Below are 14,615 nucleotides of genomic sequence, written 5' to 3'. Positions count from 1 at the left end.
TTAAAAATCAATATTATTTAAAAAAATAATATAAAAAAATCACAATCATTAAATGATCCAATATTCAAAATTAGCTTAATTATAGATTATTTTGTTTCCATTCATACTTTACATGTACTTTAGCATATAATAAAAATATTGGATTTTTGTAAATCACGCATATGATGGTTTATTTAAATTAAAATATTATGTTTGATATGAGTCTAAATTCGATTTATTTTTTATTAAAATAAAAAAATTCGGTTTATTTATTTAGTTATTCAAAACTGAAATTGAAAAATAAGATGATATACTAAGATTGAGTTCTTTTATAAATAATTTTGGATTTTGATTCCTGCATTTAAATTTATGTTCCTTTTAAAAAATCAAAGTAAATATTTTTCTCTTTAATTTAGATTATTATTTATTGTCTTATTTTTGGATTGGGAGGTGAAAAAATAAAAAAAATTATTTAACTAATAATTAAATATTAATTATTAATTATTATATTAAACTTATAATAATAATAAAAAAAACTACCATAAAATCATTTTATATACTGTGGTTATATCGTAAAATTTCTACATAGGTAGAAATTTATCCAAAACCGTCTTAACTCTAAAAATTTAATTATATTAATATTTAATTTATAAAAAATATTTTTTTATTAAAAACCTGCATTATTATTTTTAGAAAATATAATTTTTTAAAAAATAAATTTAAAAATAATTTCTAATTAGGTAGATGAGATCCATATAAATACATAGTCTAATTTGTCCAAGACTAAAGCTAATTAACTTTATAATCAACCATATTTGTTTAATTAATTTGATTATTAACCTTTAATCACATGGTTATAAATATTTATATGTATATATATCTACCTAATTAGAAATTATTAGGAAGTGTTTTTTTTTTTTAATTTGTTTTTTAGGAAATTATACTTTTCTGAAAATAAGTTTGTATGTTTTTTAGAAAAAAAAATCTTCTGAATTGAAAAACTGTTTTAGGAATTTTTGAATTAATTTAATACTTATATCTATATATAAATTTCTAAATAATATTACAATTTATTAAAAAATATTAATTTTTTTCAAAATTAAGCACTATTAATTATTCAAAAAAAGAATATTAAAAAAAATAATCATGTTATCAATTCATATTTTTAATGTAAATTAGACAGATAATTGCTAATCTTAAATTAAAATATTATGTTTGGTCGGGTATGAGATTCGGTTTATATTTTATTAAGAAAAGGAAATTAGATTTTGTTATTTTTAATCAAAACTGAAATCAAAAAATGAGATTTTATATTCAAAGAGCTGATTTATATTGGTTCTTGATTTTTGCATTTAAATTTATTCTATTATTATGTTTTTTTAATAATTAAATTAAATTATTCACTTTATTTTATAATTTTTATTTATTTTAATTTTTAAATATATTAAAAAATATAATTTTTTACTAATTTTTTAATTATATTCATCTTAAATATATTAAATTTTATTAAATAATAAAAATATTTATTATATTTTTTTAAAATAATAAAATTAATTAAAATTATAATTTTTAATTTATTTATTATTATAGTCTAAAAAAATAATAATTTTAAAATAACTAAAAGAAAGATAAATAAAAGTTATGAAAAAAAAATATTATTTATCTTTTTTCTTTAGATATAGAAATGAGAGAAATTAAAAAATTATTCAATTCTTGCATTTATAATAATTAAATATTATTTATTAATTATACTAAACTTATACTAACTCAAACATTATTAATAATTATAATAAAAATTTATATTCTAAAGTTTCTCTCAGAGGGTGCTGATATACAAACTTACCCAAACATTATATTAACTCAGAAAAATTTTATCAAACTAATATTTACTATCACTTGTTAATGTGATTTTTTTTATATAAAAAAAGGACATTATATAATTGTGAATGTTCATATATATAAATTAAATGAATTATTATTAAATATCTTACGTGTGAAGATTTCACGTATAACTATTTTTATAATTTTTTGTTATTATTTGTAACAAAATTATTTTCTATTTTTTTACACCATAATAATATATATATATAAATTAATTATTTCAATTCTGTTTTATTTTATTTTATTTTTAAAAAATTTCTTAAATTTTTTTTTATTTTTTAATAAAATTTATTATTTTAAAATGAGTACAATTAAAAAATTAATAAAAAAATTATTTTTTAAATATGTATAACAAAGTAAAATGGATAAAATTATAAAACTAAAAGAATAATAAATTTACGTTAATCCATGTATTTAATAATATTATTTTATTTTAGACACTAAATATTATTAGAAGTTTTTCTCATTTAGAAACTTCACCGAAAAAATTTTGTAAGACAAAACGATTTGAGAAACAACGAAATGCAAAACATAAAGTAAACAAACACTGTCTATCTTTCTTTTTTTTCCCTTATTTGTTAGCTGCAAAAGGGGACAAAAGTGCTGGTTAGAGATTGATCTAGAACACTTCCAAATCATCATTATTAAACACTCGCCCTACACATAAATAATTTTACGAAATAATATTTGCTTTTGCATGAAGTCAACTAGTTAAGGATAGCATAGACGTGTAAGGAACTCTCTGGAAGCACACCTACTCCCAGTAGGGTTTTTCATGAAACAGACTCTAGGGTTTGTCATAGTTATGATTTCCACGGTAATAAATTTTTACAGTTACTTAAGTATTATCTATACATTAAGTGATGATGAATATTCTTGCTGTTGTAAGCTTGGCATGAAACCTTCGTTTTCTTATTTCATGAATGAAAGTACTCATGCAAACTGCTTTGCTTGCAAAAATGGGGAAGGACATCCAGGCTATATGTACTTCTACAACTGCAATATCCACATTTGCAATGAAGAGAAGGGTATAGTAATTTTATATTCAAACTAGTAATAGCAGTATCAGAAGAAGATATTCAAATTTCAACATTAATAGTTTCTGTTAAAACCGTTTCAGGATCAGATGCGTGCCCTTGAAATGATACTAAATGATCTCGAACTCTCTAGTTTGACAATGATACAGGCACCCTTAGTCAATGTAGAGATGTAGAGGAGGTCCAGCACTTAAATTTTTGTGAGACATCATATGGAAATGAGCTCTGAAGAACAATATCAGAAATGCACAGAGCCTCCTCCATCTTTGCGGTAGGCTTACATACACTTGGAGGAGATAGTCATGCATTGGCAAACAAGATAGTTCCACTATAGCTTTCAGCAAAATTTACATAAGAAGAAAACATTTTGTTGCGGTGGCAATTACAGGATACAGAAGATGAACCCTAATAAGAAAGAGGCCATATAGGAAAGATAACAATTGTCTGTTGAGTTTTTCCATATTAACATAGTTCTTGTTGCATATACATGAAGTTTGCATTTGTTCTTCACAAGCCAGTTAAACTTCTCATGTAGCAGTTCCATGTTATTAGGTTTGTACTACAAATAAGAATCTGCTATGAATGCTGTAAGCTTTACGTGTAAGACATGGCTGATACTCATGTGCCATTGAAGAAAGCAATGGTAATACTACAGTGAAATAAACGTTTGTTTTTTAAGCTAATGGTAAAGAGTAAACACTTTTTGTTTTTTAATTTTTTATTGAACAAAATAATAAATCAGATTTTTCTAATTAATAAATTAATTATATTTAATGGATTATTAATTTTTTTTTGTTAATTCAAGTAAGAAATATTGTGTATATTATGATATAAATTTTAAATTTAGCTAAATTATTAAAAGAATTTATTTCAAATAATATGATAAATATATCTTAATAAAATAAAATTAAAATAAAATCATTAATGCATTTATTATAAAAATTATAAATGGCCAAGCAATAAAACCCATGGCGTGATGTCTTATTCAACTAGAATATTTATTTATTTTTATACTTTCTCTTAATATTTTTAAGAAAGTTATTAGCATAACAATCTCACATAGCAGAACAAATACTAGGATTTTCATCCCTAATTATTTTTGTTAAATCATCAGGCTGATTATAATAATTTGAATTATCAATTTGATAATTCTGCCCACCATAACCATATGTTGATGTAGTTTCATATCCACCATACCTTAACTGGTTAAGTCCTACGTATGGTCTTAGTGCAAATCTGCTCTGACCACCCGCATCAGCCCATTCAAGTCTTGGTGCACTATAACCAATGCCATTTTGTAAGGTCAAGAAAGATTGAGGTACCGATTCACATTTATCTGAATCTGTTTCTTCATCCGAATCTGTCTTTTCGACCACTTCAACTTGCATACTTTTAAATTTCTTTTGCAACTCTTTTATTACTTTTTCAATATCTATATCTCCATCTATATGAATGAATCCATTTTCTAAATCTAGATTCTTGATGAAAAGTCCTGCAATATCAATCACTATTAATTAGCGCTAATAATCATATAATCAAATAATAATAATTAAAATTGAAAAAAATAATATAACTAATTATAAATACAATAATTACCTTTATTTTTCGACAAGACTTTAGTTATTCGTTTCTCATGTCCTTTGCAAACGCAATAGTTGCCTTTCAATTGAAGGATTGTCATTGAAACTTCAAACACTCTATTGAAGAATAAAATTTTGAAAATTCTAATATATTTATATGTATATATATTTACCTAATTAAGAATTATTATTCAGGAAAAAGAATACAATTCAGGAAATATACTATTCAGGAAATAATCAAGTATATTTGTAGTAAATAAAATCTTATGATTTGAAACTGTTTAGGAATCTTTAAATTAATTTAGTGTATATATATATATGTAAATTTCTATATGATATGATTTATTATTTTGTTAATCTATATATTGATATTATAATTTATTAAAATTAATATTATTAAAAAATATAAAAAAATCACAATCATTAAATGACCCAATATTCAGAATTAGCTTAATTATAAATTATTCTGTTTCCATTCATACTTTTCATGTATCTTAACATATAATAAAAACATTGGATTTCTGTTGATCACACATATAATAGCTTACTTAAATCAAAATATCATATTTTTTATGAGTCTAAATTCAGTTTATTTTTTATTAAAAAAAATCAGTTTGTTTATTTTTTATTCAAAACTAAAATTAAAAAATAAGATTATATATTCAGATTGAGTTCTTCTATAAATAATTTTGGAATTTGGTTCCTGCATTTAAATTTATGTTCCTTTTAAAAGAATCAAAATAAATATTTTTCTCTTTGATTTAGATTATTATTTATCGTTTTTTTAGGATTGAGAGGTGAAAAAAAAATTATTTAACTAATAATTTATATTAAACCACTATAATAAAATAAACTACCATAAAATAAAATCATCTTATATACAGTGCTTATATCATAAAATTTCTCATAGAAAAATATCAAGATACAAACTTATCCAAAAACTGTCTTAACTCCAAAAATTTAATTATATTAATATTTAGTTATAATTTTTTAAAAAATAAATTTAAAAATAATTTCTAATTAGCTAGGAATAATTAGATTATAATCAATCATATTTGTTTAATTAATTTGATTATTAGCCTTTAATATTTGATTATTAACCTTTATTATAAATATTTATATGTATATATATCTACTAATTAGGAATTATTAGGAACTGTTTTATTTTTAAATTTGTATTTTAGGAAATTATACTTTTCTGAAAATAAGTATGTATGTTTTTTAGTAAAAAAAAAATTTTGAATTGAAACTGTTTAAAAATTTTTGAATTAATTTAATACGAATATCTCTGTATAAATTTCTAAATAATATTACAATTTATTAAAAAAATATTAATTTTTTGTCAAAATTAAGAATTATTAATTATTTAAAAATATAATATTAAAAAATCATCATGTTGTCCATTCATATTTTCAATGTAAAAAATATTGAATTTTGTGTCTATTACACGGATAATTGCTAATTTTAAATCAAAATATCATGTTTAGTGGGATTTGAGATTCAATTTATTTTTTATTAGGAAAAAAAATATCGATTTGATTATTTTTAATCAAAACTGAAATCGGAAATGAGATTATATTTTTAATATATTTTTTATTAGGAAAAAGAAAATTCGATTTAATTATTTTTAATCAAAATTGAAATCGAAAAATGAGATAATCTCATATTCAATTTGAACTGATTTATATTGGTTCTGGATTTTTGCATTTAAATTTACTTTATTATTATATTTGTTTAAAATAATTAAATTAACTTATCCCTTTATTTTATAATTTTTATTATAATTTCTTTTATCAAATTTTATTAAATAATAAAAAATATTTTTAAAATATTTTTTAAAATAAATAAAATTATAATAGTTAATTTATAATCTAAAAAATAAAAATAAATAAAAATTAAGTAAAAAAATTATTTATTTTTTTCTTTAGAAATAAAAATGAGAGAAATTAAAAAATTATTCAATTCGTATATTTATAATGATTAGTTCTTTAAAAATTGAACAAAATAAAAGGTAACAATCTAGTGAAATAAATTGTTTATGATTTGTTTTTTTATTGAAAATAATAATAAATTAGAATTTTCTGATTGATAAATTAATTATATTCAATGGGTTATTACAATTTTTTTTATTATTCAAGTAAAAAATGTTGTATATATTATTATATAAAATTTAAATTTAACTAAATTATTAAAAAAAATATTTCAAATAATACGATAAATATATTTTAATAAAATAAAAATAAAATTATTAATATATTTATTAAAAAAAAACTATGAATCATCCAACAATAAAACCCATTGTCTGAAGTCCTATTCCTATTATATATATAATATTTATTTATTTTTTAAAACTTTCTTCTTATATAAACTCTTAATATTCTTGAAAAAAAAAATCATTAGCAGCAAACATTAAGAATTATTAGGAAGTATTTTTTTTTATTTTATACTTTAAAAAATTATACTATTCGAGAAATAAATATACATATTTTTATTAAAAAAATCTTGTGATTTGAAACTATTTAGGAATGTTTAAATTAATTTAGTGCGTATATATATGTAAATTTCAATTATGATATGATTTATTATTTTGTTAATCCGTTATGATTTATTAAAAACTAATATTATTTAAAATATATATATAAAAAATCATATTATTAAATTACCCAATATTCGAAATTAGCTTAATTATAAATTATTTTATTTTTATTCATATTTTTATGTATTTTAACATATAACAAAAATATTGAATTTCTGTTAATTACACAATGTCTTATTTAAATCAAAATATTATGTTTAGTATGAACTGAAAATCGATTTATTTTTTTATTAAAATAAAAAAATTTCTGTTTGTTGATTTTTTATTTAAAACTGAAATTGAAAAATGAAATTATATATTCAGATTGAGTTCATTTATAAATAATTTTAAAATTTTGGTTTTTGATTCCTGCATTTAAATTTATGTTCCTTTATAAGAATGAAAATAAATAATTTTTTTCTTTGATTTAAATTATTATTTATCTTTTTTCTTTTGGACTGGAAGGTGAAAAAAAAAAAAATTTGTATGCATAATATTTAAATAGTGATTATTGATTTATACTAAATCTATAGATTCACTATAATAAAAATCTATAATAAAATTATTTTATATATAGTAATTATATCGTAAAATTTATCATAGAAAAGTGTAAAAATACAAATTTATCCAAAAATTGTCTTAACTCCAAAAATTTAATCATATTAATATTTAATTCATAAAAAAATATTTTTTCATGATTAGAAATGCAGGTTATTTTCAGAACAGTATAATTTTTTAAAAATAATTAAAAAAAAAATTTCTTATCCGTTATTGGTCCCGAGGAACAGAGGAGATTAGGTTAGCCGAAAGATGATTATCGGTTCAAAAACGTACGGTGTCCCTATTTTTTCAGAATAAAAAAAAACAGAGAAAATATCTCGAGTCAATATTCGAGTACCAAACGCTACGGTACTGAAGTAATCCATGTCATACTCATAGGAAAAGCTCGAACGACCTTCAACAAAAGGTCCATATAAATAGAAAGTCTAATTAATTAACTTTATAATTATTGCACTTACAAATTTAGTCTGATAATAAGTGTATTTAAATAAATTTAAAAAATCTCAAATTTTACTATACTAATTCTCGATTCTCATTTTAAAAAAAATTAATCATATCATTTTAATTAATATATATATATAATTAAAAATTATTAGAAAATGTGTTTTTTCTAAATTAATTTTTAAAAAAATTATACTTTTCTAAAAATAAACATGCATATTTTGTGAAGTAAAAATTATTAAATTTATATAAAACATAGCATAATTAATAATTATACCAACGTTATTTAATATATAATAATTATATTATAAAATTTATCGTAAAAAATGCTAAGATACAAACTTGCCCAAGAATTATCTCCGCTCCAAAATTTTGATCCTAATAATATTTAATATTACTTATTAATTTGATTTTTTTTAAGAAAAAAATGTACAATTGTTAATGCTCATGTTCATAAATTAAATGAGTTATTTTAAAATATTTTCAGATGGCGATTTAGCATATAGTAATTATTTTAATATAATAAAATATTAATAGACGGATTAATAAAATAATAAATTTATGTGAATCTATTTATTTAATAAATTTATTTCATTTGTGAGTCATTCAAAGATTCTTATACAATTTTAATTCCTAATTAGATTAATGCTTATTGACAAAATATAACTTTTTTTTTCAAAGTTTATGTTCAAGTCATTATGGAAAACTGCATCGTTTGGATAAGGTTCCATTTACAATTACGGATATACCCTCTCTTTTACTTAGAACGGGAGCGGTCGCCTCCCTCAATCCCTCTCGTCATCCCGCCCTTTCTTGCTGCCAATCACCATTTTTGGCTTGAGCTTTGTACCACTTAGGGTTTCGGTGGCTATCATGGCTCTAATTCCCCGCTTCTTTATGTCTCTCTTGTTGTCGACCGAGTTTCTGCAACGCGAATAATTGAGCTGCTGCTGCCTTCTACTGTTCTTCGTCAAGCTCGTAGTTATCAAATTGCAATCAGATGCATTTCAGTACTTCAGCATTCAGTTGATTAAATGCGGTACTAGTCCATTTTGCTCCCTGGCCCTGCTGTTGCATGTAATTTTTTGCCTGCTTCATAGTAATAAAATTATTCTTGCAAAAGTACAATCATAAAGTTCTGAGTCTAGAGCATATTTCATTGCAAAATTTGCAGGGATAGTATAAGATCTTCCATAATTAAGTGATCCTCATATGTGCATCTGAGTTTCATTCGGTTGTGTTTTCATTTTAACTGAATCCATAATACTAAATTCTGCATTTGGATGATAAGAGGACAGAAAATTATGTATAAATTTTCCTATCATAAAAGCAGAGGGAATTAGACAAATGTTTGTTTTTTCCAGTAACCACGTCAACTTACTGTAGAGTTTTACCTGAGGATTGGTAATGTGTGAATGAGAATATTTTGCAGCATTCGGAATGTGTAAGACATCCTTTTTACTGTAAAATGAGTGAGCTATTCTTTTTAACAGTAATATTTCATTCCTAGCAAACTCTAATTAATTTGAATTCCTAGAAGAAAGAAGCCACATACAAACTTTTCAAATAGCCAAGAATGCTTCTTCATTTCTTTTTTCCTGTTTTCTTTCATTCTGTTCCCCCAATTTAAGTCGTAGTTGTAGTTTTAAATTATATTTCTATGAAGTGCAAGTAATTTAAATGATTAGTTTATGTGTATGACCTCTTTATGTATTAAAATTTGTAGTTAATTAGAGCTCTTTTAATCATGATTATGATGAATTTTAGCTTTAGTTTATGTTTTTTATTCCTTTAAATTATGAAAAATTTGCTGAACTTGGTATGATTATCATTACTTTTATATGGTTAACTTTTTTTTTTGATATATCTGATGTAATTTGTGTGAAATGAAGTTGTATTATTATTTAATCGTTTTAGGACCTAAAATTTTCCTCATGCTTTTTAAATATTTTGGATTTGGGTTTGGGTATCTGAATCATTTCACACAAATTCTAAGACAAAATTAAATAATTAATACAATTTTCAGTAGAACACAAAATGATCAGGTTTGAGCAAGTTTAAGTAGTATGCAAATGTAATAATGGGTTTGGAACATGTACTTGCAGCAAAAGATAAATTCTTATTGGATTCGGGATGAGTTTGGGTATTTTACATGTATCAGGTTTGGGTTTGAGTATTCTGCATGTACTCTACCCATTTCCATTCCTAGGCTTTGGCTATTAGGTTAGTCATGTTATAGTCATGTTGTTGATGAGTGTTGGCAAAAGAGAAGGAATCAGAAGTAGGGGAGCAACAGGGAATAAAAGGTGAGGTTGATCATGTAAACAGCAACAGAAGGTGAGGATGAAATTTTGAGGAGGAGCGAAGGTTTAAGGGATTGAGATACAAGATAAAAGAGGAGTGGGAATGAAGAAGGATTATGAGAATGGAGCGCTATTAGCAAGGGAGCAAAAGTTAAAGGAAGGACATTTCCCTGGTTAGAGGGTTAGAAATTACAACCTCAGAGTTCTTAGAGGAATATATAATTAATACTTTTTAAGTTCTCATGTGTTAATTACATGATATCTTTTTTATTTTTTTACTTAAAATATCAAATTGTAAGTCACATTGTATGTTTTTGTACTTTTTTCCTTTTAAAAAATTATGATAGAATTTTATTATAAAAATAAGGAATTCACTAAATTAAATTAAATAAATATATACATTTTCAAAAGCAAACTACCCTGCACTAAAATCCACTACTTGTCTCCACTTGCAGCTTTCTGGTACAAATAGTTGCTGCCACAGAGTAGCTGGCAGTTCTCAATTTTCATGTCCCTCGCACAACCCAACTCTAGGGTCCTGAAACGATTGTTCTTTTTCACCTTTGAAAACCCGTTCCTTTCCCTTACAAATCATCGGTACCAAAACCTACCACAACAGTACAAGAAAACCTGCAACTATGTAGATGTGTACATGAAATGGAAGAAAGATTCGTACTATGAGTGGATAGAGCACATGCACAAGTCCAAAGAGCTCAAACCCATCCTTTCTTGAAAGATTTCACAGCCCAAAACCCAAATGGCTGTGTACCAATCTTTGATGTATCAAAAAGAGGACTGCAATTTGATGTGAAGATCAAGGTTGCTAGGTTTTTGAGACAATATCCCTCAATCTTTTGAGGAGTTTTTCGGTCCAAAATATAATTTGCCTTGGTTTAGATTGACTGAAGAAGCTGCTGCAATTGATAGAGAAGAGAAAAAGGTGGTTGAGGAGCATAAAGAGGATTTAAGAAAGAGATTGAAGAAATTTATATTAATGAGTATGGAGAAGGTGTTGCCTTTCAAGATTATTAAAGGCATGTTATGGTATTTGGGTTTACCGGAGGATTTTTTGCAGTATCCAGATAAGAATTTTGACAGTTATTTCAGAGTTGTGGAGTTGGAAGATGGATTAAAGGGATTGGGTGTTGAAAGCAGGGAAAAGCTTTTGTCAGTATTGCAGAAAAATGCAATGAGGAAAGGATTATATTCTGGAGAGCCAATGGAGACAATTGATTTCCCCTTTTTCCCATCAAAGGGTTTGAGGTTGAGGAGAAAGATTCTGGATTGGTTTTAAAGAATTCTAGAAACTTCCTTATGTATCACCCTATGAAGATAAATCACATTTAAACCCTAATAGTGATATTGCACAGAAAAGAGTTGTGGGTTTGCTTCACGAATTGCTTTCTTTGTTTGTTGAGCATTCAGCAGAAAGGAAGAAATTTTTGTGCCTTAAGAAGTATTTTGAGTTGCCTCAGAAGGTGCATGAGGCATTTGAAAGGCATCCCCACATGTTTTACTTGTCTTTCAGGAACAATACTTGCACAGCAATTCTTAAGGAGGCATATGGTGATGATGAACTGGCTATGGAGAGGCATCCAATGGCAATGATCAGGAAGAAGTACATTAAGTTGATGAAGGAATCCGAGGTGATTTTGAAGAGGAGAAGAACAAACAATCCATTTGTTCAATAAAGGAAGTTGGATTTGGAAATGGATATTATCAATGAAGAAAGAATAGAAGAGGAGAAACAAGAGGGTTTCAAGTAGACAAAGTAGGTACTAACTAGAGTATGCAGTTGATTTTACATGATGTTCATTGGTTTTGGTTTTCATTATAGATTGTGGATAGGCTAATTGTAGTACCCCCCATAGACTTGTATCTATTATTGAAGAGAAAGCAGCATTATACACTTGGATGGCTGGTCATTATACTATTCTTGATAGGTATGAGTTTCATTATCTTTTTTTCCTTTTCTTTTTATTTTTTTTATTTTTTTTAAAAGTGTGATGTAATATATATAGTTAGACATACTCTCAACTACCACAATATGAACATTGAAATGTTAACATTGACAAATCCTGGTAGCCTATTTAAACTATGTGTGGCAACGAAGTAGCTGTTAGAGCTCATATGACTTGAGCTCTACCAATTTAAAATAATTGCAAACTCCTAGGTCACTTTCTGTTATAGAGTTCCCTCCATCTTGGTAATCAATGTATAGAATATTGGACACACCAGCTTCATGCAATTGAGAATTATTCATTTATATTCAATTGCCTAAGTCAAATTGTATACTAAACACTATTGGGCACTTTCGAACTTAACTGGGAAAATTTTGCAAACTAAAACGGGTTTGATAAACAATGAAATGCAAAACGTCCAAGTGAACCAAAGTATTCCATCTTTTTCCCCTTTTTTTTACCTCATCTGTTAGCTGGAAAGGAGGGCAAAAATGCTGGTTAAAGATTTGATCTAGAAGTCTAGAACGCTACCAAATGCATGATTATTAAACCATTCACCCCACACAAAAAAATAATTTTACAAAATAGTATATGCATGAAGTCCACTAGTCAATGATAGCACATGTCTGTAAGAACATCTACAGTGGTTTAAGTCCCTAATTACACTTTTTTGGGTCCTACTAATGCCACATCAGGCAAGAAAGGAATCCAAAAAAAGTGGGATTCAACTCTTCCAATGTCTGACCCAAAAAAAAAAAATCTCTTCCAGTGTCCGACAAAAAAAAAACTCTTCCATGTTGAGTCTCACTTTATTTTTTTTATTAATAAAAAATATATATTTATTAAAAAATGATGTAAACGGTAACCAAGTATCTCATTCACTAAAATATTTATATTAGTGATTATATTTTTCAAGGTATAAATATATTTAACTTAGTTATGGTTGTTCTAAAAATGATATATTAATTGCTCAAACCTGTCTTTTCTTTGGAAGATTTAATAGCTCATAACCCTGATTGTTGTATCCCAATTCGTGATGTATCAAAAAGAGGACTGCACTTTGATGTGAAAATCAAGGTTGTTAGGTTTTTGAGGTGATACACACTAACTTTGAGGAGTTCATTGGTCGCAAGTCCCAAGTATAAGCTGCTGCTATTGAAGGAAAAAAGAAAAGGGTAAAAATCAAGGTTGATAGATAGACTGCAGAAGCTGCTGCTATTGAAGGAAAAAAGAAAAGGGTGCTTGGGAGCGTCAATGAGGATTGGAGACAGACATTAGAAAATTTTATGTTAACAAGGAGAAGTATTGCCTTTCAAGATTATTAAAGGCATATTATGTTATTTGGGTTTATGAGAGGATTTTTATTGAGGTAAGAATCTTGATGGTTCTTTTGGAGTTGTGGAGTTGGCGGATGGGTTAAAGGGATTGGGTGTTGAAAGCATGGGAAAGATTTTGTCAATTTTGCAGAAAAATGCAATGAGGAAAAGTTATGATTCCCAGGGTAATAAATTTTTGCAGTTACTTAAGTATTATCTATACGATAAGTGATGGATGAATATTCTTGCTGTTGTAAGGTTGGCAGGAAACCTTTTTTTTCTTATTTCATTAATGAAAGTACTCGTGCAAACTGCTTTGCTTGCAAAAATGGGGTAGGATATCCAGGCTAGATGCACTTTTACAACTGCAATATCCACATTTGCAATGAAGAGATGGGTATGGTAATTTTATATTCAAACTAGTATTAGCAGCATCAGAGGAAAGTATTGAAATTTTAACATCAACCGTTTCTGTTAAAACCGTTTCAGGATCAGGTGCGCGCCCTTTAAATGGTACAAAATGATTCTGAACTCACCAGCTTGACATCGATACAGGCACCCCTAGTCAATGTAGAGATCAGAGGAGTGCCAGCACTTAAATTTTTGGGAGACATCATATGGAAATGAGCTCTGAAGAGCAATATCAGAAATGCAGAGAGCCTCCTCCATCTTTGTGGTAGGCTTGCATACACTTGGAGGAGCAGCTAAGTTACCAAAGAAAATAAGAATAGTCATTCATTGGCAAACAAGATAGTTCCAGTACAGCTTTTAACAAAATTTACGTAAGAAGAAACCATTTCGTTGAGTGGCAATTACAGGATACAGAAGATGAAACCCCTAATAATCAAGAAGCCATATAGGAAAGGTAACGGTTGCATGTTAAGTTTTTCCATATTAACATGGTTCTTGTTGCATATACATGAAGTTTGTATTTGTTCTTTTCAAGTCAGTTAGATTTCTCATGCAATAGTTCCATATTTT

General features: G+C 25.6%; 1 long non-coding RNA gene and 1 pseudogene across 1 annotated transcript; both read left to right on the top strand.

The window, feature by feature from the left end:
• The first annotated feature begins 2,851 nt into the window (after positions 1-2,851).
• On the top strand, positions 2,852-14,596 carry LOC122724040. Its single transcript, XR_006351220.1, has 2 exons — positions 2,852-2,888; positions 14,124-14,596. It is a non-coding gene; the product is annotated as an uncharacterized LOC122724040 (long non-coding RNA).
• LOC122721258 lies at positions 8,759-12,290 on the top strand (annotated as a pseudogene).
• Positions 14,597-14,615: the final 19 nt, after the last annotated feature.

The sequence above is a fragment of the Manihot esculenta genome, chromosome 7 (genome assembly GCF_001659605.2).
Source record: "Manihot esculenta cultivar AM560-2 chromosome 7, M.esculenta_v8, whole genome shotgun sequence".
Taxonomy (NCBI): domain Eukaryota; kingdom Viridiplantae; phylum Streptophyta; class Magnoliopsida; order Malpighiales; family Euphorbiaceae; genus Manihot; species Manihot esculenta.
The sequence above is the reverse complement of the archived record's forward strand: the minus strand, read 5'-3'. Positions and strand labels throughout refer to the sequence as shown.